The sequence below is a fragment of the Hyperolius riggenbachi genome, chromosome 1 (assembly GCF_040937935.1).
Source record: "Hyperolius riggenbachi isolate aHypRig1 chromosome 1, aHypRig1.pri, whole genome shotgun sequence".
NCBI classification, from domain to species: domain Eukaryota; kingdom Metazoa; phylum Chordata; class Amphibia; order Anura; family Hyperoliidae; genus Hyperolius; species Hyperolius riggenbachi.
This window is the reverse complement of record NC_090646.1, coordinates 176,095,360-176,120,894: the sequence shown is the minus strand read 5'-3', so window position 1 is coordinate 176,120,894 and position 25,535 is coordinate 176,095,360. Positions and strand designations below refer to the sequence as shown.

Genomic DNA, 25,535 nt, shown 5'->3' with positions numbered 1-25,535 from the left:
AGCATGAGAAGCTGCCTGTAAGTATCTCACTCACCCTCCTGGCTCCTCTGGCTATCGCCTCTCTCCTCCTCCCACTGGTACCACCGGGCACTTGTGCCTTTGTGTACCGAATGTCAGCTTAATGACATCATTGGCTTGGTATGTGCTGACACTATAGGGCAGCAGTACAAGGAAGAGGAGGAGAGTGCCAGTCACTGCAGGAGCCAGGAGAGTGATGTATACTTACATAGCTATGCTTGTCTGCAAGCCAATCTCTGCAAGGGGAGGTCAGGGGGTGACCATCAGACTACCAGAGATAATAGAAATACCCATTAGGTACCAGGGAACCTTTATATTGGAAAGAGGTACCACTAGCTTACTAGGGACTTTTAAAGGGGAAGGTGGTACTACTAAACACCAGGGATTGCTTAAAGGGGAAGTGGGTACCACTAGACCAATAAGAAATTCTTAAAGGAAAGGGGTGGCACCATTAGACTATTATGCAAAGCTATTGGGGGGGAGGGCACTAGACTACCAGGGTGCTCACTAGATTAACAAGAAGTGCCTTGAAGGGGAGAAGGGGAACACTACACTTTTTAGGGCCTACCTTAAAGTGCTTAAAGTGAAAGTGGGGGCCACTAGACTACACAGGAGCAATATATGAAGGGGAGGGAAACCACTAGACCCCAAGTAATAAAATAAATAAATGGAGGAACCACTAGATCACCAGGACAAGCTATGACAAAAAGAGGGGGGTATTAATTTAAAAATACCATTTAGCCACATCTTATAGCCCCACTCAGTGTTGAAGCCACAACCTTTGCATATAAATCAACTAGTAAGGGTTTTTTCGCCTTCCTCTGGATCAACAGGGATATGTGAGGGAGCAGGCTGGAGTTGTACTTTGTACTGGTTGAACTCGATGGACGTATGTCTTTTTTCAACCAAAATAACTATATAACTATGTAACTATGTAATTATGCTTTATATAAACCTTTTATTCCTATTCCCCTTTTTTCTACTTTTAGACATGTTTTTATTATCATTGCAATACTACGGGAAAGACTACAAAATGCAGAAAAATGTTAAAAAATCGAATATCATCACCATTTACCATTTATCATCATCATTGTATTTGCAACAAAATTTTACTCTAAAAATAAATGGGATAAATAACTGACTTCAGTTAGAGTGTATTATCTACAGTAGTGCATTTTATTTAAAATAATGATAGATTGAAACTGAGAAACAAAATTATTCCTGGGGAAAAAAAGCAACTAAGAAAGAAACGATGTAAATATCACTAAGGTGTCACCCTTCCCACCTTCAGACCATCACCTTCAACCTCCCCACGGAAGGCACCTCCAAACAAAAAGCCCACCCACCTGGTCGTTGGCAGCGAGACCTACATAAGCTCAACCCTAGTGTCCTTGCTGACCCCCTCCATGCCCTCTCCTTCACTCTCCCCATCCTAACCTGTCCTAATCTTGCTGCAGCTCAGTATCACCAAACTCTCTCATCAGCCCTAGAGAAAGCTGCTCCCCCAATATTCCGCTGCAACTGCCCCCCCTAACCCCCAGCCCTGGCGCACTACGCACACTCGCAACCTCCAGAGGGTAACATGTGCCACTGAACGTAAATGGAGGAAAACTCGACTTAAAGTGAACCTAAAGTCAGGGGAAAAAATGAGATTTACTCACCCGGGGCCGGTGAAGGCCAAACCGGAAGTGTTCGCCGGCGGGTCCTGGACCATCGGAGCGGAACTGTGAGGGCACCGATCGGCTGCAGGGGGCTGAGGGAAGCCCCGGGTGAGTAAATCTCATTTTTCCCCTGACTTTAGGTTCACTTTAATCAGGATTTCCTACAGTACAAGACTAACCTGCTGCAGTTCCACACTGCCCTTACTGATGCGAAGCTGGAATACTTTACCAAGCTCATCGGAGCACAAGCTTCCAACCCCGGCATCTTTTTGCCACTTTCAACTCCCTGCTTAAACCCACCTCCCCACCCTCCATTTCCTCCCTCTCTGCCACAGATTTAGCCACCCACTTCACCAACAAAATTGTCTCCATCCATCAGGAAATATCCGATCTTCACCTCCCACCCCCTCCCAACCAACTCCTCCTCCACCCTATCCTCCCCTCTCCTCCTTCACACTATTCGCACTCATTGAAACTGCAGTGCCTACCACCCATTACTGTAATAGGCCTTATGGCTAGTAACAATAGATTAATCTCTGTAAACTTTATGTTGGCTACCAACTCTATATTATGTACTGTACCAATGTCTGTATTTGTACGGATACCAATTTCTGTATTTTTATGTACACATTTGTTTCTTACTCTGTACAGTGCTACAGAAGGAGATGGCACTATATAAATCATTATACAATATATCTTATCAATCATCATTCTAATTTTTATAATCAATATAATTCTAATTACCTATGCAATATTTACCAATGAATCATCTAAATTTGCAAATGAAGTCCCTCAGAAGTAGGCTGTGGCAGGGTAGGAAAATCTCCTGCAGGTTAAAGTGGACCTGAACTCAGAACATCCTCTCTGCTTTTAAAGATACACAACAGCATAATAATCTTTAAACAAAAACATTTGTTTTTTACAGCTGATACAAATCCTAAAAGACATTTGCACTGTTTCTACTTCCTGATACATGGAAGCAGACATATTGTTAACATCCAGTTCTTTTAAATGAGCTTATCTGCCATCTCTGCCGTGGCAGTCATGTGACACAGGGGAGATCATATTATAACATGTGATTAGGCACAAATGAGGGGGAATTAAACAGGCTAAACTCTTTAAGTACATACAGGGTGCATTTCTCTATGTTTCCCTGCTGTCCTGTGCACAAGTACAGGTCCACTATAAGGATGTTTTTCAATGAAAGCTTGGAGCTCAATAGGAATACCAAACATAAGACGAATTATTGGCTGTCTCTGGAGGTCCATTAGGTACAGTAAGGAGTCTCAGCAGCTCAGAAAATACTGTACTAATGTGCATAGACACTGACAGGTATATTGGGAAGTAGGATTTATTCTACATAACACAGCTGGCCCACCACTTTCTAATGGAAGGTTTTCAGCTTGTGTACATGTGAAAACGGCACAGGGAACTTTGGACATTAGGTGAAGCCGCAGGGTGATGCGCTGCATGATGATGCTTCGAGAACTAGCTGGTTTTTTTTGCATAATATTTAAAGGGATACTGTAGGGGGGTCGGGGGAAAATGAGCTAAACTTACCCGGGGCTTCTAATGGTCCCCCACAGACATCCTGTGTTGGCGCAGCCACTCCGCAATGCTCCGGCCCCACCTCCGGTTCACTTCTGGAATTTCTGACTTTAAAGTCAGAAAACCACTGCGCCTGCGTTGCCGTGTCCTCGCTCCCGCTGATGTCACCAGGAGTGTACTGCGCAGACACAGACCATACTGGGCCTGCGCAGTACGCTCCTGGTTCCATCAGTGGGATCGAGGACACGGCAACGCAGGCGTAGTGGTTTTCTGACTTTAAAGTCAGAAATTCCAGAAGTGAACCGGAGGCGGGGCCAGAGCATCGGTGAGCGGCTGCGCGGGCACAGGATGTCTGCGGGGGACCATTAGAAGCCCCAGGTAAGTTCAGCTCATTTTCCCCCGACCCCCCTACAGTATCCCTTTAATATATTGCCTTTCTGACACTATTTGCACTTTCCCCACCACTCTCCATGTAATTCATGCTCCGGCTATTGCGCTTTCTCTTTCGCTGTGCACGAGTTCGGAACTGCCCATCTGCAGGTCTGAATCACGCGCCACCACTAGGGGGAGCTTCACTGAAAACTGTTTGACATGGGGATCCTGTTGACGGGAAACAGGGGGGACCCCAAGGACAACGAGCAGCATCAGCACACTCAAGGATAGGTAATCTAATCCACCATGGGATTCATTCATTTTTTTGTCCCCAATTCATGAGTAATTTAACCTTTTAGCAACCAAATAAAACAACATTGTGGTGAATTGTTCCTGCCGCTGGGGAAGTGTGCCTTCCTCAGCCGGGCAGGGCATGCAGAGCGGTGCAGGGAGCTTTTATATTTACCTGTTCCAGACACTGGACCGGCTTTTTCTCTTTATCCACCCGCTGTGATACACTCTCAACATCCTCTTCTGACTTCTGATCACATGTTATTAGATGGGATCAAGGCTCAGAGCATAGTGTCAGCGGTGCAGCGCCACCCAGTGGTGGAAGAGGGATGATGGGAGAGAAGAGCTAGCAAAGCAAGACTCTGCCACCCGTACAATTTAATGCATTTTAGTTAATATCAGCTTTACCCTAAAAAAAGCAGAACTTTGGCTTTGAGAGAACATGTGAATATGTGTGCTAAAGGAAGGAAGAGTGTATGGCAGCGATTGATAGAGAGAGAGATTTTAGTTTTAGTACATCCATTACAGAATTGATTAGACAAATGATTCTTTTAAAAGGCTTTTTAATTCAGCTGTGTGATTTTGTAACACGTTTGACTCCCACACGTTTATCATCCTATGCCTGCACCAAATGTTAGCCCACATTATAATCAGCCTACACATCTGAAGAGAAAAAGAGAACATTTGAATAATTCTGTGACAAGGAAAAGTCAAGTACACAGGGAATGTGAGTCATATTGTGGAGGCTGAATACAGCTATTGAATTTCTGTGGTAGGTTGTGCGTAAAAGCACTGCAGTCATTTCTGTATACCTTTTACAATAACCTCGCCATGTAATACTCAGTTATCAGCAGGCTGATTGCTACTGACGCTCGCTATATGAAGGTAAAATGTTTTTTTGCTTTATTTCTAAATGTATTATTCTCTAGTTTCCTCATCATAAAAATGGAGCCGTCACATTGCACTCTAAGCCAATTAATCATGCAAGAAATACCAACCACCCCCCATGCCAGGACAGAGGGGTCATGAACTGCAGGAAGTGAGCCCGTTAGAGTTGCCCCTTCTCTTCCTCTTTCACTCTTCAAACCAGGCTCACAATAGGTGGCATCTTGTGAGAGAGACACAGAAATTCTTGTCCTTTCACAAAAAGACCGCTGCCCGATATCAGTGGGGGCTCTTAGTCATCTTTGGTGATGAGTAGGCTACAGTGTAAAGAGGTTGGTTGCTATGTGCTTCCTTCCTGTCTGAAATCTTAATGAGGGCAAACAGCCAATGCCCAGCAAGTAGATAGGTAAAGGGTGCAGACTTTTACACTTTCAAGAGCAATAAAAGGAATACAAATGAAAAATCCACACTGAATGTTTAATGTGCTTTAAGTAGAACACAAATACAAAGAATGGCTTTTAAAATAAAAGTGTATTCTGGAACTTACTGCCCTCTAGTTTCTCTTGATTGATGGGACTACCAAGAGGGCAGAAAGTGTGTGTGTGTGTGTGGTTGGGGGGAGGGGGGGGGGGCAGAAGAGGGTATGTTTGATAGTAGTAATGGTGGCTTAGGCTATGCTCAGATTAGTGGATTTTGTTCTTATCACCAATGCTCATCTAACCTTGATATTAAATCCCATTTCTGACAATGAATCCGCTCCTCCACTTGTAATCTAATCTTCTTGGTGCCTAATCCTAACATATCCCCGATGCTAATGCCTTTCGGATGCCTAACCTCAACCTTTTAACCTAGCAACTAAAGCTAACTTCCTCTTATCCCAAACCTTTATCCTCCTAATCTATGTCTGCCCGTAAGAGCTAACTGCTACTAGTGTGAACTGATATTCCCCTTCCATTGTTTTTACTACAAGCTAGTTTGGCTATTTATCGGCAAGCAAAAAAGTTCCCTCTAAAAAACTACATTCTAATCTCACCTTTTCTTTTGCTATATACAGCCAAGGCCCTGCATCCAAACCAACAACAGACATGTGCCTTCTTAAAACACAAGGTATTTGCAGGTATTATTCAGGTTGGAGTGAGTATATGAGTTGTCCCACAATGCATCACTGCTGAATATGCAAATCATCCCTTTGATGTCCCTGAAAGCTAAACACACCTCCAGAATGGAATGCAATGATGTTTCAGCTTGTTAATTGTACAGAGCCACATTAATCTAACATGCATACAGACGGAACACTGCCATTCCAGCACAGGAGACTTGGGCACAGCAGTGAGTAACTTCAGCGCCGCCAGAAGATGGAGCTGAAGTTACCTATATAACACTATAATTCAGCCTCCAGCAATTGATGGAAGCTGAATTATTTCATTCCCCACCATCCATGGCGGCCTGGAGGGGGACTAGTATTTGAAATCATTGGGAATGTGTGCAGGAGCAGGATAAGCCATACAGGCTGTATCCTGCACCCAAGTCTCCTGTGCCGATTCCTCTCGTATGCATACAGACTGTTTCAGGGCAGAAACACACTGCAGGGCACTTTTCGATCCATTTTCATTTTTAAAAACGTGCTCCAGTTGACTTGCATGAAAATTGTTGTAGAATTGCAGCAAAATTGCCGCGATTCTTAGAAGAATTTTGCCACAGTTTAAATGCAGGTCAGTGGGAGCAGCATGTTTTTATAAATGAAAATGGATAAAAAAGCACTCTGCAATGTGTCTTTACCCTTAGACTGGTTGATCCTCTTCAGTGCATGGCATGGCACTATATGGCTCTATGGGGTAGGACTTGAAACACCCAGAGTGACAGGTTGCCCAACAAGCTCATGGGGAACCAGAACTCTTAGGAGTATGTAATTCTGTTTTAAGAAGGCACATCTGTTTTGCATAGCTTCTATAGTAAGACGGCTTTTTGATCCTTTTCAGTCCCTTACACTCAAACCAAGTGCCCGTTTTATTGGCAACCCCCTTTTTGATTAATCCCCTGGGTGCCAGCATTGGCTGTGTTATGATACATACCAAGCAGCACCCACCAAAATCTTTATCCCATTGATAAAGTCATTAGGTAATGGCATATGTTGTGTTATAGTTGAATGCTAGTCCCAAAGTAACCATCGCAAAATAATCTACTTCACTTCGGTGTTTACTTCATCTTTCTGACCACAATTTCTTCCATCTTGATTTCGCTCTCTGTGCTTCTAAACAATCCCTACTTCTGTCTTCAACTTGTAGCAGCTGTCAATAACTGTGTACATGGTCAATTCGACATGAATGTCTATATGTTGTTTATATGTGATTGGCACTTAGATTTTACATAAATAATAACCAGTTATCAATAGGCTGTGTACTTTTCAAGTTGCTAAGGATGGGTATTATAAAATGATAATGCAACGCTACTGGCTTGCTTTTACCAGACTTGCTTGTGGCCACCCTAAGTTTACCCAGAAGAAATGCTGAACCTTTTGTCCTTGAGATGACAGATTTACAGATCTGGATGATATGCTTCTGTTGAAAGACTTTGAATGATAGTCTAAGTAATATGCAATAAATTCAGCAAAAAAAAGTCCAAAGATAATATAATCGAACACTGAATTATTAAGTACTCTTTCTGCAGTGATCATTGGCAATGACAAGCACATCATCTGTGACCTTGTGTGCAAGAAGAGAAATCTAAAATTGTAAATAAGACATCTAATTACAACAAAAGGGTTGCTTTCTACATTTGTACAGTATTACCTTTGAGCTTTAAAACATTTGTACATTTTACCACAGAATGGTTACTTATTTGTTGAACGTTTTTCTTTTCCAGACATTTTATGAACATAACCCCCAATGAGATTGTTTAGGATAAATGTAGACAGTCCCCAATAACTTCCTATTTGATTAATACGGAAAGCACTAGCCTCCGGTTTCATGTTCTCATTTTCCAAGGAGATAAAATGAGCCTGTTCTCCAGGTGTTCTCTAGTCCAGCAGAACTGTACCAAACACAATGATGCAGCAAACTTGGCCTACATTCTGCCACAGGTGTCAAAGCTTTGCATCCTTAGGCTAGGTCATGATAGCCTTTAGAGGGTAATATTTCCCTCATCATTTTTAAGAAATTCAATACAAGAGCCTTACTAAACCATGACCATTTTATTAATATACCAGATGCCATAAAAATAGTACTGAAAAGTACTGAAATTTGGCCAAAGGTACAATCTATATTGTTTACTGAAAAAGTTCTGCAAAGTAGACAGTTATTGTTACTTGATTGATACTTATGAATGGAAATATTTTTGTACATTTTCAGCTGTTTCATTCTCAGCCATGTTCCATGTTTCATACTGCAGCAACCAAACACAGAATGCTTTCTTGGAAAACCTGAACTTTCTGCTTTATATGCTAATATTCCACTTGAACAGTGAAATAAGCAAAATAATAAGTAAAAGAATAAGCACTAGAGAGAAATCTTAATGTTTTTAATATCTAAATCTAGGGTTTTCTTTTTCTCAACTTTTGTTTTTGTTTTTAAGTCTCTATTTTTTGCTCACTTCATGTGCTTAGGATCTCTGAAACTTTACATCAATCCTGTTTACTGACAATAGAAAGCAGGATAAGATAATTAGATGCACATAGTTGAGCATATCACATGGATATTATAAGAAAGCAAGGCAGTAATATATGGATGACTGGACAAAGCCATGTGAAAAGTATATAAGGAGCTTGGTTTTGTGGCAAAATAGCTAACCTATAGATTACCAGTTACTTAGGACTGTTCATTAAAAGCCCAGAAAAAAACTCACCAAAAACTCAATATGAATCCTAGAGATATTGGGTTATAGCAGGATTTCTCAGTATTATTGTACCATGTACCCCTTTTGAAAGCCTGTGTTGACGAAGCATCCCCCTAGTAGGGAATAGATTTTATCTAAAGTGCCCCTTGACACAGATATGTTTAATAGTAGTACATGGTAACTGTTCACAATTTGCAAGAGTTAACTATTGCTTTCATTTAGGTAAAATACTAATTTGGTGTTGTTTTTATAGGATTTATCATTATCTAAAATTTTAAATGTGTTATTAATTAACTAAATTAACTTGAGTACCCCCTGGACCCATCAGAAGTAACCCCTGGGGTACAGGTACCACATGTTGAGAACCTAGGGGTAAAGGGATTGAGAGACAACTATAAACACGTAATATAGTATCTTAATAATGGTTGCATTTACAAATTGGACTACTGCTTTTCCCGCTAGACTTTCCTTGAGACTGGATACAGAGATTCATAAAAGTTCTTTTTTATTTTATCCAAAGTTAATATAAAAATATTGGCTAAAGCTTAATTTAAAATTGCAGATACTTGGGTCTTTTTCACTGACACCTGCCTTTTCCATATTGATGTTTCATTTGTTTATAAGGATCCAAAAGTCCAAGATAACAGTATAGGCCCTCATAGGCCCTTATCCAATTCACTTTATCTCCTAGGTTTTCTCCTAGAAGATATTTCCACGACTTATAAATAAATTGCCGTTTAAACCACCACCAGAAAGCAAGAAAATACTCAGAATCATTTTGAGAGTAATTTTTTAACTACTTTTTGTAGTGTTCCAATTGCAGACTGCTAAAAAGCTTTTTTAAACAGAAGATGAAAAATTATCTTTTAAGATAAAACTTAGAAGAAAAAGTGAATTGAATAAGGACCATAGTCTTCTGTAATTCCTTGATCAGTTTTTGGTTTGTAAAAAGAGAAGCAAGGTAACCAATCATCCTTCTTGGTGTACACTGAAACAATAGATAACCTCAGTATACCCAGAGTGTACATTCAGGATTATGGGAATTTGGTATTTCTGCTTCAAACAGTGTACTGGCACTATAGTTGCAAAGCAATGGCAATTAAAATTAATAAAAAAAAATATGGTTTGCAGTAAATTATAAAAATCGGAATTTTAATTACATTTCAAGATTGTAATATTCCGTTAAGTGGTGCTACACTGTAAATATTGGTTACCTGTAAAGGTTCAACACCCCCTGACAGCAATCTCTTTTAGAACATGATATCTAAAATCTCACTTTCTAAAATGTGAATAGTTAGACAAAATTATTATAATTATTACACATACTATAAAACATTGACATTTTTCTGTAGTACTTCGCAGGTAACTAGGGGTGAGCGGTTGAAGTTGAGTTCACTAAGGGCCTATTTCCACTGCACACAGATTCTGGATGCAGAAAACTGACTCCAATGAATGCCTATGGGAAATCTGCATCAGAAGAATCGCATTTAGTGGAAAAAGGTCGATAGACATTCGTTGGAGACAGTTTTTCTGCATCCAGAATCTGCATGTAGTGGAAACAGGGCCTAATAAGTGAGATGTGCTGGTTCACAATCCTGAGGCACAAAGCAGATTTGTTTAGGGGTAGTTGCCTCTTTCCTTTTCTACATGCAATGGAGTGCTCCTAGAAATCCTTGCAAAGAAAGCAAACTGAACAGATCCTGTTCTTAGCAACCAGTAGGAATTAGGACACACCCATTCCTTCATAAAGGGGAGAGTGGGAGGGTTTTCTCATGCCATTTCTAGCTTCTACTCTAGACATAGGGAGAGAAAGAGAAACAGGGAGACCTGTATTCTATCGATAAGGTCAATGTTTAGGGACAGTAGTAGAGATCAGTGTCTATACAAACACTACATGGGCAAAGGCAATCAGTCACTGCTATTGCTGATAAATCACTGCATGGATTTGTTTTATTTTTCTGTATTATTTTTTTTACTCACTATAAAAACGTTAATGCCATACACATTTGTACATGATTGTTAGTACTGTTATCATAAAGGTTAATATTGTGCACATTTATACATATTTTGCTTTACTGATATCTTAAAAGTTGATATTGAACACATTTCTACTGAACTGTGTATTACTGCTATGAACATAAAGGTTAAAATTGAGCACCTTTGTATATAATTGTACATTATGTTAAAGGTTAATATTGTGCACATTTTTACATAATAGTGCATTACGGCTATTGTAAAAGTTAGTACTGTTTCTGTAAAGGTTAGTTAATATTCTGCACATGTATAAGTAATAATGCAATATTACCATTATAATAAAGGTTAATACTGTGCACAATGCCATGTGATCCTACATTATTACAGTTACCGTAAAGATGGATATTTTGCACATTCACATACAGATCCCCTAAAGGTTAATATTGTCCATATATAATATTGTCCACTTCATTCTGCATTAGTTGCACATATTTTCTTATAAAAAAATGCTGGCTGCGTATTCCAATACAGATTCACAAAGCTTCATAAAGGTGGGGTAGTTTCATGAACAGTTTTGAAAAACTGTTTTTAGCAAATTTGCTTATCCCTATAAGTAACATTAAACAGCTCATATCATTGTCACGTATTGGGGCTCACAATTTGTCCCTACCAAATGTCAGGGTCATTTTCTTTGGGGATGCCAATAAAGCTCATATATTTCAAAGTGCAGTTAGGAAAAATGGGTAGGAGATAATGGCCTCAATCCACTAAGCTTTATTGAACACTTTATCGAACGTTTGATAATTTACCTCATGAGTAAAATCTAATTTTGAATTCACTAAGGTGGTATAGATTTATTGAATGTTTTATCGATAAAATGTTCAATAAATCTATAACACTTTGTACAATGCGATTGGAATGTGCTGGTGCAGGATAATAATAATAATAATTTCGATAGTAAAATCTATTATCTTATCCATTCCTGCACTAACCTTTCCTGCAACTATGCCTAATACTAACCTACTCCCTGCCAGTGGCGTAGCAATAGGGGTTGCAGAGGTTGCGACCGCATCGGGGCCCTCGGGCCAATGGGGCCCCGAAGGACCCTCCCTTAATCACAATATTAGCTCCTTATTGGTCCTGTGTTTGTAATAATCACTTCTATAGATGCTTTGCATAGTAGTAATCATTAACAAACTGTTCCCCATCCCTTATTTGCTGCTCTGACACTGTGGTTGTCCTTGGCAGGTGTAGGCGCACCGTATCATTTTTATGTATAGAGTGCTTGGGGGGCTCAATGTAAAACTCGCACCGGGGCCCACAGCTCATTAGATACGCCACTGATCCCTACTTATCACTTTCTCCCCCGTCACTTCTCTCCCACTAACACCACTGCTCGCTGTTGTCCCCTCTGCAAAATTTCAATACAGAAATATTCTGGCCAAATAACCTCTATTTAGATATACAGACACTATAAAGAATTAAAGGCCAAATAACCACTATTGAAGTCGCTATAATGAAAGGCACAGCTGCTATAAAGAAGTAGCAGTCAAATAGCCGCTATTTACATGGCACTGCAAGAAGAATGATACAGCTGCTATACAGAAGTTACAGAAAAAATAGCTGTTATGGTTCAGCTTCTATACTGAAATATTGGGGCTTTTAAGCTGCTATTTAGATGTTACAGCTTGTAAGGATTGATCATGCAGATCGTGGTTGTGACTAGAACCAGACTGGCAGATCCACCATCTCAGCATGGCAATCCTTTAAGTTAAACAAAACCAGAAGATCACAAATTAAATACGAATGTGTGTACAATAGAGTAGAATAATAAGTGTGTTTATTTACAAATATGCAGCATAACAAAGACACAAACCTCCATACACATACAATCATACAATCAAACAATGCGTGGTGCACCACAAATACCAGAAACCCTATCTATCTATCTATACAGAATATATATATATATATATATATATATATATATATATATATATAGCAACACACAGAATATCAGAATATATACAACAATAAATGAATAATCCGAATCAGCATACGCAAAGGGAAGTCATACAAGCAAAAGTCAAACCAGGAAATCAGGATCAGGCAATAACATCAGGCAGAGAAAGGTCAGGCTAGCAAGGATCAATATCGGGAATTCAGAGTAACAATGCAAGGCAAGGCAAGGCAGGAAGCAGGAAACACAGGATCAATGGCCAGAGTCACAAAACTGCACGAGCAAACAGAATGACCTAGCAATGTGCTGCTAGGAAGTCTGGTCTTAACCACTTGAGGACCTAGGGCTTTCTACCCCTTAAGGACCGGCCACTTTTTTTCCATTCAGACCACTGCAGCTTTCACGGTTTATTGCTCGCTCATACAACCTACCACCTAAATGAATTTTGGCTCCTTTTCTTGTCACTAATAAAGCTTTCTTTTAGTGCTATTTGATTGCTCCTGCGATTTTTACTTTTTATTATATTCAGCAAAAAAGACATGAATTTTGGCAAAAAAATGATTTTTTTAACTTTCTGTGCTGACAGTTTTCAAATAAAGTAAAATTTCTGTATACATGCAGCGCGAAAAATGTGGACAAACATGTTTTTGATAAAAAAAAACCCATTGAGTGTATATTTATTGGTTTGGGTGAAAGTTATAGCGTTTACAAACTATGGTGCAAAAAGTGAATTTTCCCATTTTCAAGCATCTCTGACTTTTCTGACCCTCTGTCATGTTTCATGAGGGGCTAGAATTCCAGGATAGTATAAATACCCCCCAAATGACCCCATTTTGGAAAGAAGACATCCCAAAGTATTCACTGAGAGGCATAGTGAGTTCATAGAAGATATTATTTTTTGTCACAAGTAAGCGGAAAATGACACTTTGTGAAAAAAAAAAAAAAAAAAAAAAGTTTCCATTTCTTCTAACTTGCGACAAAAAAAAATGAAATCTGCCACGGACTCACCATGCTCCTCTCTGAATACCTTGAAGTGTCTACTTTCCAAAATGGGGTCATTTGTGGGGTGTGTTTACTGTCCTGACATTTTGGGGGGTGCTAAATTGTAAGCACCCCTGTAAAGCCTGAAGGTGCTCATTGGACTTTGGACCCCTTAGCGCAGTTAGGGTGCAAAAAAGTGCCACACATGTGGTATTGCCGTACTCAGGAGAAGTAGTATAATGTGTTTTGGGGTGTATTTTTACACATACCCATGCTGGGTGGGAGAAATATCTCTGTAAATGACAATTTGTTAATTTTTTTTACACACAATTGTCCATTTACAGAGATCTTTCTCCCACTCAGCATGGGTATGTGTAAAAATACACCACAAAACACATTATACTACTTCTCCTGAGTACGGCGATACCACATGTGTGGCACTTTTTTGCACCCTAACTGCGCTAAAGGGCCCAAAGTCCAATGAGTACCTTTAGAATTTCACAGGTCATTTTGAGAAATTTCGTTTCAAGACTACTCCTCACGGTTTAGGGCCCCTAAAATGCCAGGGCAGTATAGGAACCCCACAAATGACCCCATTTTAGAAAGAAGACACCCCAAGGTATTCCGTTAGGAGTATAGTGAGTTCATAGAAGATTTTATTTTTTTGTCAAAAGTTAGCGGAAATTGATTTTAATTGTGTTTTTTCACAAAGTGTCATTTTCCGCTAACTTTTGACAAAAAATAAAATCTTCTATGAACTCACCATACTCCTAACGGAATACCTTGGGGTGTCTTCTTTCTAAAATGGGGTCATTTGTGGGGTTCCTATACTGCCCTGGCATTTTAGGGGCCCTAAACCGTGAGGAGTAGTCTTGAAACGAAATTTCTCAAAATGACCTGTGAAATTCTAAAGGTACTCATTGGACTTTGGGCCCTTTAGCGCAGTTAGGGTGCAAAAAAGTGCCACACATGTGGTATCGCCGTACTCGGGAGAAGTAGTACAATGTGTTTTGGGGTGTATTTTTACACATACCCATGCTGGGTGGGAGAAATACCTCTGTAAATGGACAATTGTGTGTAAAAAAATCAAAAGATTGTCATTTACAGAGGTATTTCTCCCACCCAGCATGGGTATGTGTAAAAATACACCCCAAAACACATTATACTACTTCTCCCGAGTACGGCGATACCACATGTGTGGCACTTTTTTGCACCCTAACTGCACTAAGGGGCCCAAAGTCCAATGAGTACCTTTAGGATTTCAAAGGTCATTTTTGTTTCAAGACTACTCCTCACGGTTTAGGGCCCCTAAAATGCCAGGGCAGTATAGGAACCCCACTAATGACCCCATTTTAGAAAGAAGACACCCCAAGGTATTCCGTTAGGAGTATGGTGAGTTCATAGAAGTTTTTATTTTTTTGTCACAAGTTAGCGGAAATTGATTTTAATAGTTTTTTTTCACAAAGTGTCATTTTCCGCTAACTTGTGACAAAAAATAAAATCTTCTATGAACTCACCATACTCCGTACGGAATACCTTTGGGTGTCTTCTTTCTAGAATGGGGTCATTTGTGGGGTTCCTATACTGCCCTGGCATTTTAGGGGCCCTAAACCGTGAGGAGTAGTCTTGAAACCAAAAATGACCTGTGAAATCCTAAAGGTACTCATTGGACTTTGGGCCCCTTAGCGTACTTAGGGTGTAAAAAAGTGTCACACATGTGGTACCGCCGTACTCAGGAGAAGTAGTATAATGCGTTTTGGGGTGTATTTTTACACATACCCATGCTAAGTGGGAGAAATATCTCTGTAAATGACAATTGTTTGATTTTTTTACACACAATTGTCCATTTACATAGAAATTTCTCCCATCCAGCATGGGTATGTGTAAAAATACACCCCAAAACACATTATACTACTTTTCCTGAGTACAGCGGTACCACATGTGTGACAATTTTTTGCAGCCTAGGTGCGCTAAGGGGCCCAACGTCCTATTCACAGGTCATTTTGAAGCATTTGTTTTCTAGACTACTCCTCGCGGTTTAGGGCCCCTAAAATGCCAGGGCAGTATAGGAACCCCACAAGTGACCCCATTTTAGAAAGAAGACACCCCAAGGTATTCCGTTAGGTGTATGGCGAGTTCATAGAAGATTTTATTTTTTGTCACAAGTTAGTGAAAAATGACACTTTGTGAAAAAAAAACCAATAAAAATTAATTTCCGCTAACTTTTGACAAAAAATAAAATCTTCTATGAACTCGTCATACACCTAACAGAATACCTTGGGGTGTCTTTTTTTCTAAAATGGGGTCACTTGTGGGGTTCCTATACCGCCCTGGCATTTTACAGGCCCAAAACCGTGAGTAGTCTGGAAACCAAATGTCTCAAAATGACTGTTCAGGGGTATAAGCATCTGCAAATTTTGATGACAGGTGGTCTATGAGGGGGCGAATTTTGTGGAACCGGTCATAAGCAGGGTGGCTTTTTAGATGACAGGTTGTATTGGGCCTGATCTGATGGATAGGAGTGCTAGGGGGGTGACAGGAGGTGATTGATGGGTGTCTCAGGGGGTGGTTAGAGGGGAAAATAGATGCAATCAATGCACTGGGGAGGTGATCGGAAGGGGGTCTGAGGGGGATCTGAGGGATTGGCCGAGTGATCAGGAGCCCACACGGGGCAAATTGGGGCCTGATCTGATGGGTAGGTGTGCTAGGGGGTGACAGGAGGTGATTGATGGGTGTCTCAAGGTGTGATTAGAGGGGGGAATAGATGCAAGCAATGCACTGGCGAGGTGATCAGGGCTGGGGTCTGAGGGCATTCTGAGGGTGTGGGCGGGTGATTGAGTGCCCTAGGGGCAGATAGGGGTCTAATCTGATAGGTAGCAGTGACAGGGGGTGATTGATGGGTAATTAGTGGGTGTTTAGGGTAGAGAATAGATGGAAACACTGCGCTTGGGTGGTGATCTGATGTCGGATCTGCGGGCGATCTATTGGTGTGGGTGGGTGATCAGTTTGCCCGCAAGGGGCAGGTTAGGGGCTGATTGATGGGTGGCAGTGACAGCGGGTGATTGATGGGTGGAAGTGATAGGGGGTGATTGATGGGTGGCAGTGACAGGGGGTGATTGATGGGTGATTGATAGGTGATTGACAGGTAATCAGTGGGTTATTACAGGGGAGAACAGATGTAAATATTGCACTGGCGAATTGATAAGGGGGGGTCTGAGGGCAATCTGAGCGTGTAGGCGGGCGATTGGGTTCCCGCAAGGGGCAGATTAGGGTCTGATCTGATGGGTAACAGTGACAGGTGGTGATAGGGGGTGATTGATGGGTAATTAGTGGGTGTTTAGAGGAGAGAATAGATGTAAACGCTGCGCTTGGGTGGTGATCTGATGTCGGATCTGCGGGCGATCTATTGGTGTGGGTGGGTGATCAGATTGCCCGCAAGGGGCAGGTTAGGGGCTGATTGTTGGGTGGCAGTGACGGGGTGATTGATGGGTGATAGGTGATTGGCAGGTGATTGACAGGTGATCAGTGGGTTATTACAGGGAAGGACAGATGTAATTAATGCACTGGCGAATTGATAAGGGGGGGGGGGGTCTGAGGGCAATCTGAGCGTGTGGGCGGGTGATTGGGTGCCCGCAAGGGGCAGATTAGGGTCTGATCTGATAGGTAACAGTGACAGGTGGTGATAGGGGGTGATTGATGGGTGATTGATGGGTAATTAGTGGGTGTTTAGAGAAGATAACAGATGTAAACAATACATTTGGGAGGTAATCTGACGGCGGGTTTGCGGGCGATCTAATGGTGTGGGTGGGTGATCAGATTGCCCGCAAGGGGCAGGTTAGGGGCTGATTGATGGGTGGCAGTGACAGGGGGTGACAGGGGGTGATTGATGGGTGATAGGTGATTGGCAGGTGATTGACAGGTGATCAGTGGGTTATTACAGGGAAGAACAGATGTAATTAATGCACTGGTGAATTGATAAGGGGGGGTCAGAGGGCAATCTGAGCGTGTGGGCGGGTGATTGGGTGCCCGCAAGGGGCAGATTAGGGTCTGATCTGATAGGTAAAAGTGACAGGTGGTGATAGGGGGTGATTGATGGGTGATTGATGGGTAATTAGTGTGTGTTTAGAGGAGAGAATAGATGTAAACAATGGATTTGGGAGGTGATCTGATGTCGGATCTGCGGGCGATCTATTGGTGTGGGGGGGTGATCAGATTGCCCGCAAGGGGCAGGTTAGGGGCTGGCTGATGGGTGGCAGTGACAGGGGGTGATTGATGGGTGATTGACGGGTGATTGACAGGTGATTGACAGGTGATTGACAGGTGATCAGGGGGATAGATGCATACAGTAAACAGGGGGGGTGGTCTGGGGGGGGTCTGGGGAGAATCTGAGGGGTGGGGGGTGATCAGGAGGGGGCAGGGAGCAGGGTGGGGGATAAAAAAAAAATAGCGTTGACAGATAGTGACAGGGAGTGATTGATGGGTGATTAGGGGGGTGATTGGGTGCAAACAGGGGTCTGGGGGGTGGGCAGGGGGGGGTCTGATGGGTGCTGTGGGCGATCTGGGGCAGGGGGGGGGGAAAAATCAGTGTGCTTGGTGCAGACTAGGGTGGCTGCAGCCTGCCCTGGTGGTCCCTCGGACACTGGGACCACCAGGGCAGGAGGCAGCCTGTATAATACACTTTGTAAACATTACAAAGTGTATTATACACTTTGTATGCGGCGATCGCGGGGTTAACATCCCGCCGGCGCTTCCGTATGGCCGGCGGGATGTTGCGGCGGGTGAGCGGCGCCAGGCGGAGGCGGAGGATCGCGTCACTGATGACGCGATCGCTCCGCCCATGCCCCTACAAGGACCGCCGCCAATTGTCAATACGGCGGTCCTTGCGGGGTGCACTTCCCGGCCGCCAATTGTACATACGGCGGTCGGGAAGTGGTTAAATAGCAGCACATTGTTCAGGTGATCTTTCAGAAATGTCTTATAGTTCCACCTGCTGGTGATCCGGAGAACTGCACAATTCTCAGCAACAGGGGAGACATCTTCTGGTTGACAGTGGAAGTTCACAAAGTTCACTAGTGATGCCACAAGCAGAACAACAGAGGCACAGATCCTGAGACCCTGACACAGCTGCTATACAGGTTGTGCCATTAAATCTGTAATACTGCTAAAGTTACATTGGACTCAATCCTAGTAGCTATGTGCGGTAAATATTTGTTTGTCAGTAAAATACCTCATGCGGTAGTTTCCTCTTTTTTTTAGCAATTCTGAAAGATTTTCTGCAGTAAAACATGCTGTAAAACTTGCGGTAAATGCATAAAGTGAAGTACAAAGTGCAGTATTTCAGTTGTAAGCATGTGGTAAATAAATAATAGTAGTCTTTAAGCTCTTGAGGGCCATGGGCTTAAACCCCCCCAGTGACCAGGCCATTTTGTTCAAAATTGGTCACTGCAGCTTTAAGGCCAAGCTGCAGGGCTGCACAACACAGCACACAAGGGATCCCCCCCTCCTTTTGTCCCCACCAACAGAGCTCTCTATTGGTGGGGTCTGATCGCCCCTGCAGTGTTTTTTTTTTATATAAATATTTATGTTATTTTTTTATTAAATTTGTGTATTTTTTTATATATTTTTTTTGCCTCTGTCCCTCTCACCTCCCAGGCAGCCAATAACGGCGATCGGCTGTCATAGGCTTCAGCCTATGAGAGCCGATCGCTCTCTTGTCCCCAGTACAGCTCTGCTGTAGATCGCAGCGCTGTACAATACAATTAAGCGTCGGATTCGCCGTTACAGTCTCCCGAGCAGCGATCGCCGCTTGGAGACTGAAGGCAGAGCTCCGCTCCGCCCACCAAGCAGGGGATGCGCGATCTCCTGCAAATGCAAGCCCCATGACTTTACGCCAATCGGCGTTAGGCGGTCCTGGGGCCGCCACCGCGGCCACGCCCATCGGCGTGACGCGGTCGGCAAGTGCTTAACTGTCTTCCATAAGTTAGGATAGTCTTTGGAAAATGTTTTTTTGAGGGGGGGGGGGGGGTAAGCTGTATTTGATTATGTAGCAACCTATGGGGTTGCTACAAGTATATTTATAGGCATCCCCTATAAAATAAAATTCAGTAAATATTTGGAGTTTTATTTCAACTACTCTTTTCTATTACACAGTCTGAATAGGAACTCCACTAAAACAGCAAAATGCATACAAATTGACGTTACCACCAGGTACAGGCAGGTCTTAAACTGATCGGTAAATTATGTGCTAATATGCTCCCTAATTCCCATGCCAATCAGGATTTTTGGTAAAATGAATACGAATAACCCATAATTTACCACATGTGGTAATTCATGACTAAAATTTACAGCATGAGGTAAAACATGATTAAAACCTACCAGAATTGCTAAATGTCATTGCTGCATGTGGTAAATTACTGTACAGGTGGTAGTTTGCTCAAAAACCCTACCAGAATTGAGGCCATTGAGAGTATAGCGGTGCTCAATTTCCCTCATGCTATTATTCACTGTTCGGAATAAAGCTGCCTGTAAGGTGGAATGTATTGGTGGAAATGGTTTTGCAAGGTATGAGGACATTATTTACTATTCAGCAATCCAGAATTATGCAGAGATTTGGGCTTTTGAATGCTTGAATCCTATTATTATCTCTTTCCTAAATTCTGATTTACTAACCTTCAAACATTGTTAGCAAGATCTTTACGTCAATCACAATCTGATGATTGTGTGAATGTCATTCTGGTACATGAAGAGGTGTAGATACTAAACACAGTAGTCAAGCTTTCTTCTGCATATGAAGGGGGATGAGTTAAAATAAAAAATAAGGGATAAAGCTTTGTTCATAAAACTGCAGTGCATTTTTATTTTAAATTAATAGTGAGATAGTATATAGTTTTTATTGCATTTTTTGAATCTAATATGACTGGTGATAAAGCATTTTACCAACAGTTTATTATTATTATAGTCTAGCAACATTTTACATATAAATATTTCATGATTAGTATTGGCAGCTAGAAGGTGGTAAGATGTAATCAGGCCAAATTAACAGTCTCAGTTCTGGAACCAGGTTCCAGAATGGGCACAAAAAATTAAATACATACCTAGGTAGAGGGAAGGCTCTGGTGGTCTAAAGGCTTCCCTTGTCATCCTTCACAACCGAACCACTGACCAGGAACCTCTGACGGTTCCTGTCCCCCTTTGTGAACGAAAGTGGCTGCCCAGCATGAGTATGCCACGCCTGCTCAGTAATTTGAAGCTGCTTGTGGACGAGCGGTTTTGTTTGATAGGTTCAGAGAGGCAAAGTTCAGCAATGGCAGGGTTGAGGAGGACATGAGAAGCCTTTGAACTAGAGATGGGCCGAACCTCCGATTTTAGGTTCGCGAACCAAGTTCGCGAACCTTCGCGGAAGGTTCGGTTCGCGGAAAAGTTCGCGAACCGCGATAGACTTCAATGGGGATGCGAACTTTGAAAAATAGAAAAAATTATGCTGGCCACAAAAGTGATGGAAAAGATGTTTCAAGGGGTCTAACACCTGGAGGGGGGCATGGCGGAGTGGGATACATGCCCAAAGTCCTGGGGAAAAATCTGGATGTGACGCAAAGCAGCGTTTTAAGGGCAGAAATCACATTGAATGCTAAATTGCAGGCCTAAAGTGCTTTAAAACATCTTGCATGTGTATACATCAATCAGGGAGTGTAATTAGAGTTCTGATTCACACTGACACACCAAACTCAATGATAGAACAACAGTGACTGTCCAGCTGATCAAATTTGGTCTGTCCACAATAAAGCAATGACCTTATTATCTTTTTGTATGTAGGTAGGCATAGGTAGGAGTCCCAGTATAGGTAGGAAGGCATAGGTAGGTGCCTCAGTAGTTAGCTAGGCATAGGTAGGAGTCCCAGTATAGGTAGGTAGGCATAGGTAGGAGTCCCAGTATAGGTAGGTAGGCATAGGTAGGTGCCTCAGTAGCTAGCTAGACATAGGTAGGAGACCCAGTAGTTAGCTAGGCATAGGTAGGAGACCCAGTATAGGTAGGTAGGCATAAGTAGGAGTCCCAGTATAGGTAGGTAGGCATAGGTAGGTGCCTCAGTAGTTAGCTAGGCATAGGTAGGAGTCCCAGTATAGGTAGGTAGGCATAGCTAGGCGTCCCAGTAGTTAGCTAGGCATAGGTAGGAGTCCCAGTATAGGTAGGTAGGCATAGGTAGGTGTCCCAGTAGTTAGCTAGGCATAGGTAGGAGTCCCAGTATAAGTAGGTAGGCATAGGTAGGAGTCCCAGTATAGGGAGGTAGGCATAGGTAGGTGCCTCAGTAGTTAGCTAGACATAGGTAGGAGACCCATTAGTTAGCTAGGCATAGGTAGGAGACCCAGTATAGGTAGGTAGGCATAGGTAGTTCCCCTAGTATAGGTAGGTAGGTGTCCCCATATAGGTAAGTAGGTGTCCCAGTAGTTAGGTAGGCATAGGTAGGTGTCCCAGTAGTTAGCTAGGCATAGGTAGGAGTCCCAGTATAGGTAGGTAGGCATAAGTAGGTCCCCTAGTATAGGTAGGTAGGTAGGTGTCCCCGTATAGGTAAGTAGGTGCCCCAGTAGTTAGGTAGGCATAGGTAGGTGTCCCAGTATAGATAGTTAGGCAGGGCCTGGCTGGCACAGTAATAACAATTACCAAGGTCCAGCTGCCACAGATAGGGTTGTATAATGTCAGTGAGCACTACACAAAAAAAAACACATCTGGAAAACATTAGCTCTCAAAAGAGCTGTTGAGGGATGCTATTTTAGCAATAACAATCAGCCAGAAGCAAGCCAAGACCAAGAGCCTAACTAATTTTTCCCTAGGAGAACAAGTCTGCAGCAGCTGTCCCTAGTCTGTCTCTAGCAGGCACACGAGTGAGTGTCATGGCCGGCAAGCTTGCCTTATATAAGGGGGGTGGGGCTCCAGGGCTTAGTGTAGCCTGAATGGCTACAATGTGCCTGCTGACTGTGATGCAGAGGGTCAAAGTTGACCCTCATAGTGCATTATGGGGCAAATCGAACTTCCGCAAAAGTTCGCCTGGTCCAGGCGAACGCGAACCACCAAAGTTCACCTGGAACCGTTCACCGGCAAACCGTTCGGCCCATCTCTACTTTGGACTAGACAAGACAAACAACATTTATTTTTCACATTTCCCCTGGTGGACTCAAAGCGCTTTAGCTGCAGGCACTATGGCACACTCTATAGGCAATAGCAGTGTTAGGGAGTCTTACTGAATAGGTGCTGGCTTACTGAACAGGAAGAGCGGAGATTTGAACCCAGGTCACCTGTTTCAGAGGCAGAGCTCTTAAAGAGTACCTAAATTATAAATAAGTTTCCTTTAAACCTAGTAAATTGCCAAGATATATAAAATCACACATAATAAAGTGTGATTTTACATTCCACACATGGGGCTTGATTCACTAAGATAAATAGCATGCCTTCTCCGAGTTAACACGCCTTATCAGGGATAACACGTCGTATTAGAGATAACACGCCTTATCAAAGCTAAAGAGAAACCGTGACCAAGAATTGGACTTCATCACCATCAGTAGCTGATACCCCCTTTCCCATGAGAAATCTTTTCCTTTTCTCAAACACGGATCATCAGGGGTTCTGTATGGCTGATATTGTGGTGCAACCCCTCCCTCAAGAAAATGAGGACCATGGTCCTGGCAGTTTCCTGTCTGTGAACCTTGTTGCATTGTTGGAAATAGCTGTTTACAGCTGTTTCCAACTGCCCAAAAATTAAGCAGCAGGTACATCACCTTATATGTTCTTCTAACTGTACACAGTGCATAGACTACATATATTTATATCCATTCAAACCTTTTTTTGGCTGGAGGTGCTCTTTAACCTTTACACCATCCAGCCACTATCCCTCTATTCACTATCCAGAGGCTTCCTCCAACCTAGATAAGTATCTAACTTTTCGTGCCACAAGACTACAGGCTCACATTAAATCTATAGCAGACTGACCCCCATAGGAAGATACAAAAAAATCTAATTTACAGTACCTCAAAGCTTGCTGGGTGTTACTATTAGAAAAAAAAAAAAAAAGCAAAATGTTTTGCAAAACTATTTGCCTTGGATTAGCTCCCCTGCAGTAAACCTAAATTGAAGGAGTCTTTTCAGTGGAGATGCAGACAGCAATAAAAATTTGACAGAGGTGATAAGTCGTACTTACTCATTGTACTAAAAATAGCTCCTATTGCTATTGGTGTCACATATGGGAAGATGTCCTTTGCAAATACTTATATAAAGTTTTAAAAAAATGAACAAAAAAGCAACATCAGCACTTTAAAGGTCAAACTGTTGTAACAAGATGCATGCTGGTTTACTGCACAGATCTTTTATTGATAGTTATGCCTTTATTAATTAAAATAGTTTATCATGGATTGTGGCAGATCTCTGGTTCATCCATCTATATCAATGAATCAAGCCTTCAAAACCCTGTTTTTCACTGCACATGATGATATCAATCTACCGGCTGTGCTTGCCAGAAGGAAACTTTCCATAAATTATTAAATAAAAGTGTGGTAAGACTAGAAAGATCTTCTTGAATTAGCCTATCTGGATTTGTCTTTGTCAGACCAATGTTAAAGCAATGTGAGAATTAACAACACTTTATATAAACTGGTGATTAAAGTGTCTTTATGAGCATACGGGAGAATTAAGTACATGTGTATTCAAATTTTGGATTTTGCCCTACAGCTGCAGGAAGGACAAACATGAAATGGATCATGTGTGAATTATACTTCTTCCATAAGTATATTTCAAATCTATTACCTGAATTATTAGAATTCTGTATGTAAGATCAGCAAAATAACAGGATTGAAGGGTCAAAAGAAAACTGAAAAGATGTAATGATCTGCTCTGCTGTCTGCACAGGCAGGCAGCTTTTTGACCATTTTTCAGGTCTGAATGCTGCAGGTCCCTGGAAAGGAGACTTGTCTTCACTCTGCAACTTTCAGAGTTGCTATTCTGTTGAGGGATTTGCATCTACTTGTTGTCATGCAAATTGCTTAGCTGCTTCCTTTGAAGGCTTGCAGTATAAATACCATTTCCTCCCAGAATTCCCTGCTGGTCATAAAGGTTTGGTTCTGCTGGACTTGCCTTGAGTTTCAGCCCCTCTGCTGGTTGTTTGCGAATATTCTAGTGTAGTTAATTATTGGAGAGTGCATCTTGCATTCTCTATAGTGCAGTCAGGCTTTGTATTATTTGTACTGTTTATTCCTGTGCTGTTTTGTCCTGTTCCTGCGAATGTACTGTCGCCTGCGGCGGCTGGCAGTAAATCGTTTGGTCTCGTTCCTAGATCGCATTCGCCCTGGCGGTAGAGGCGGTGGATCTCCTTTGTCTGTCTTGGAGTATAACCTTAGCTGCGGTTGCTACTGGTTACTCCTTTAGTCTGTCTTGTCCAGCACGAACGCTTGCTGTTGTCTGGTGGGAGGCAACTGATTATCAAGCGTTCTCGTTATTTGTCGGTCGTCATTGTCAAGCTTATGTGTTAGTTAGGGTTATAATAATAATAATAATAATCTGAACATTTGTATAGCGCTTTTCTCCTGTCGGACTCAAAGCGCTCAAGAGCTGCAGCCACTGGGACGCGCTCAAGAGGCCACCCTGCAGTGTTGGGGAGTCTTGCCTTGAACTCCTTACTGAATAGGTACTTGACCTAGCCAGGATTCGAACACTGGTCTCCCATGTCAAAGGCAGAGCCCTTAACCAGTACACTATCCAGCCACTATAGGTTTGGTACGTTTTGTCACTGTTGCGCTTTTCATGCGGTGACCGTGCCTGGCACGCGCTTTGTTGCTATTGCGCTTAACGTGTGGTGACCATGTGGTATCTTGCTCTGTATAGCTTCACTTCGTACAATTTATACCTGGCATCTGTGGCAGTGCAGAGGGTTTATTCCTCTGCACTCCACAGCTCCATCTGCCGGTAGGAATTCCTCTCTACAGGTGCATTGCACCAAAGCTGGGTTCTGTTATTTAAGCGTTTGTGGAGGGTTT

General features: G+C 42.3%; 1 protein-coding gene across 5 annotated transcripts in view; it reads left to right on the top strand.

Moving 5' to 3' along the window:
• Window positions 1-25,535, top strand: part of GRIA2 (glutamate ionotropic receptor AMPA type subunit 2) — a 217,320-nt gene that overhangs the window by 170,568 nt on the left and 21,217 nt on the right. The gene's annotated exons all lie outside the window — the stretch shown is intronic.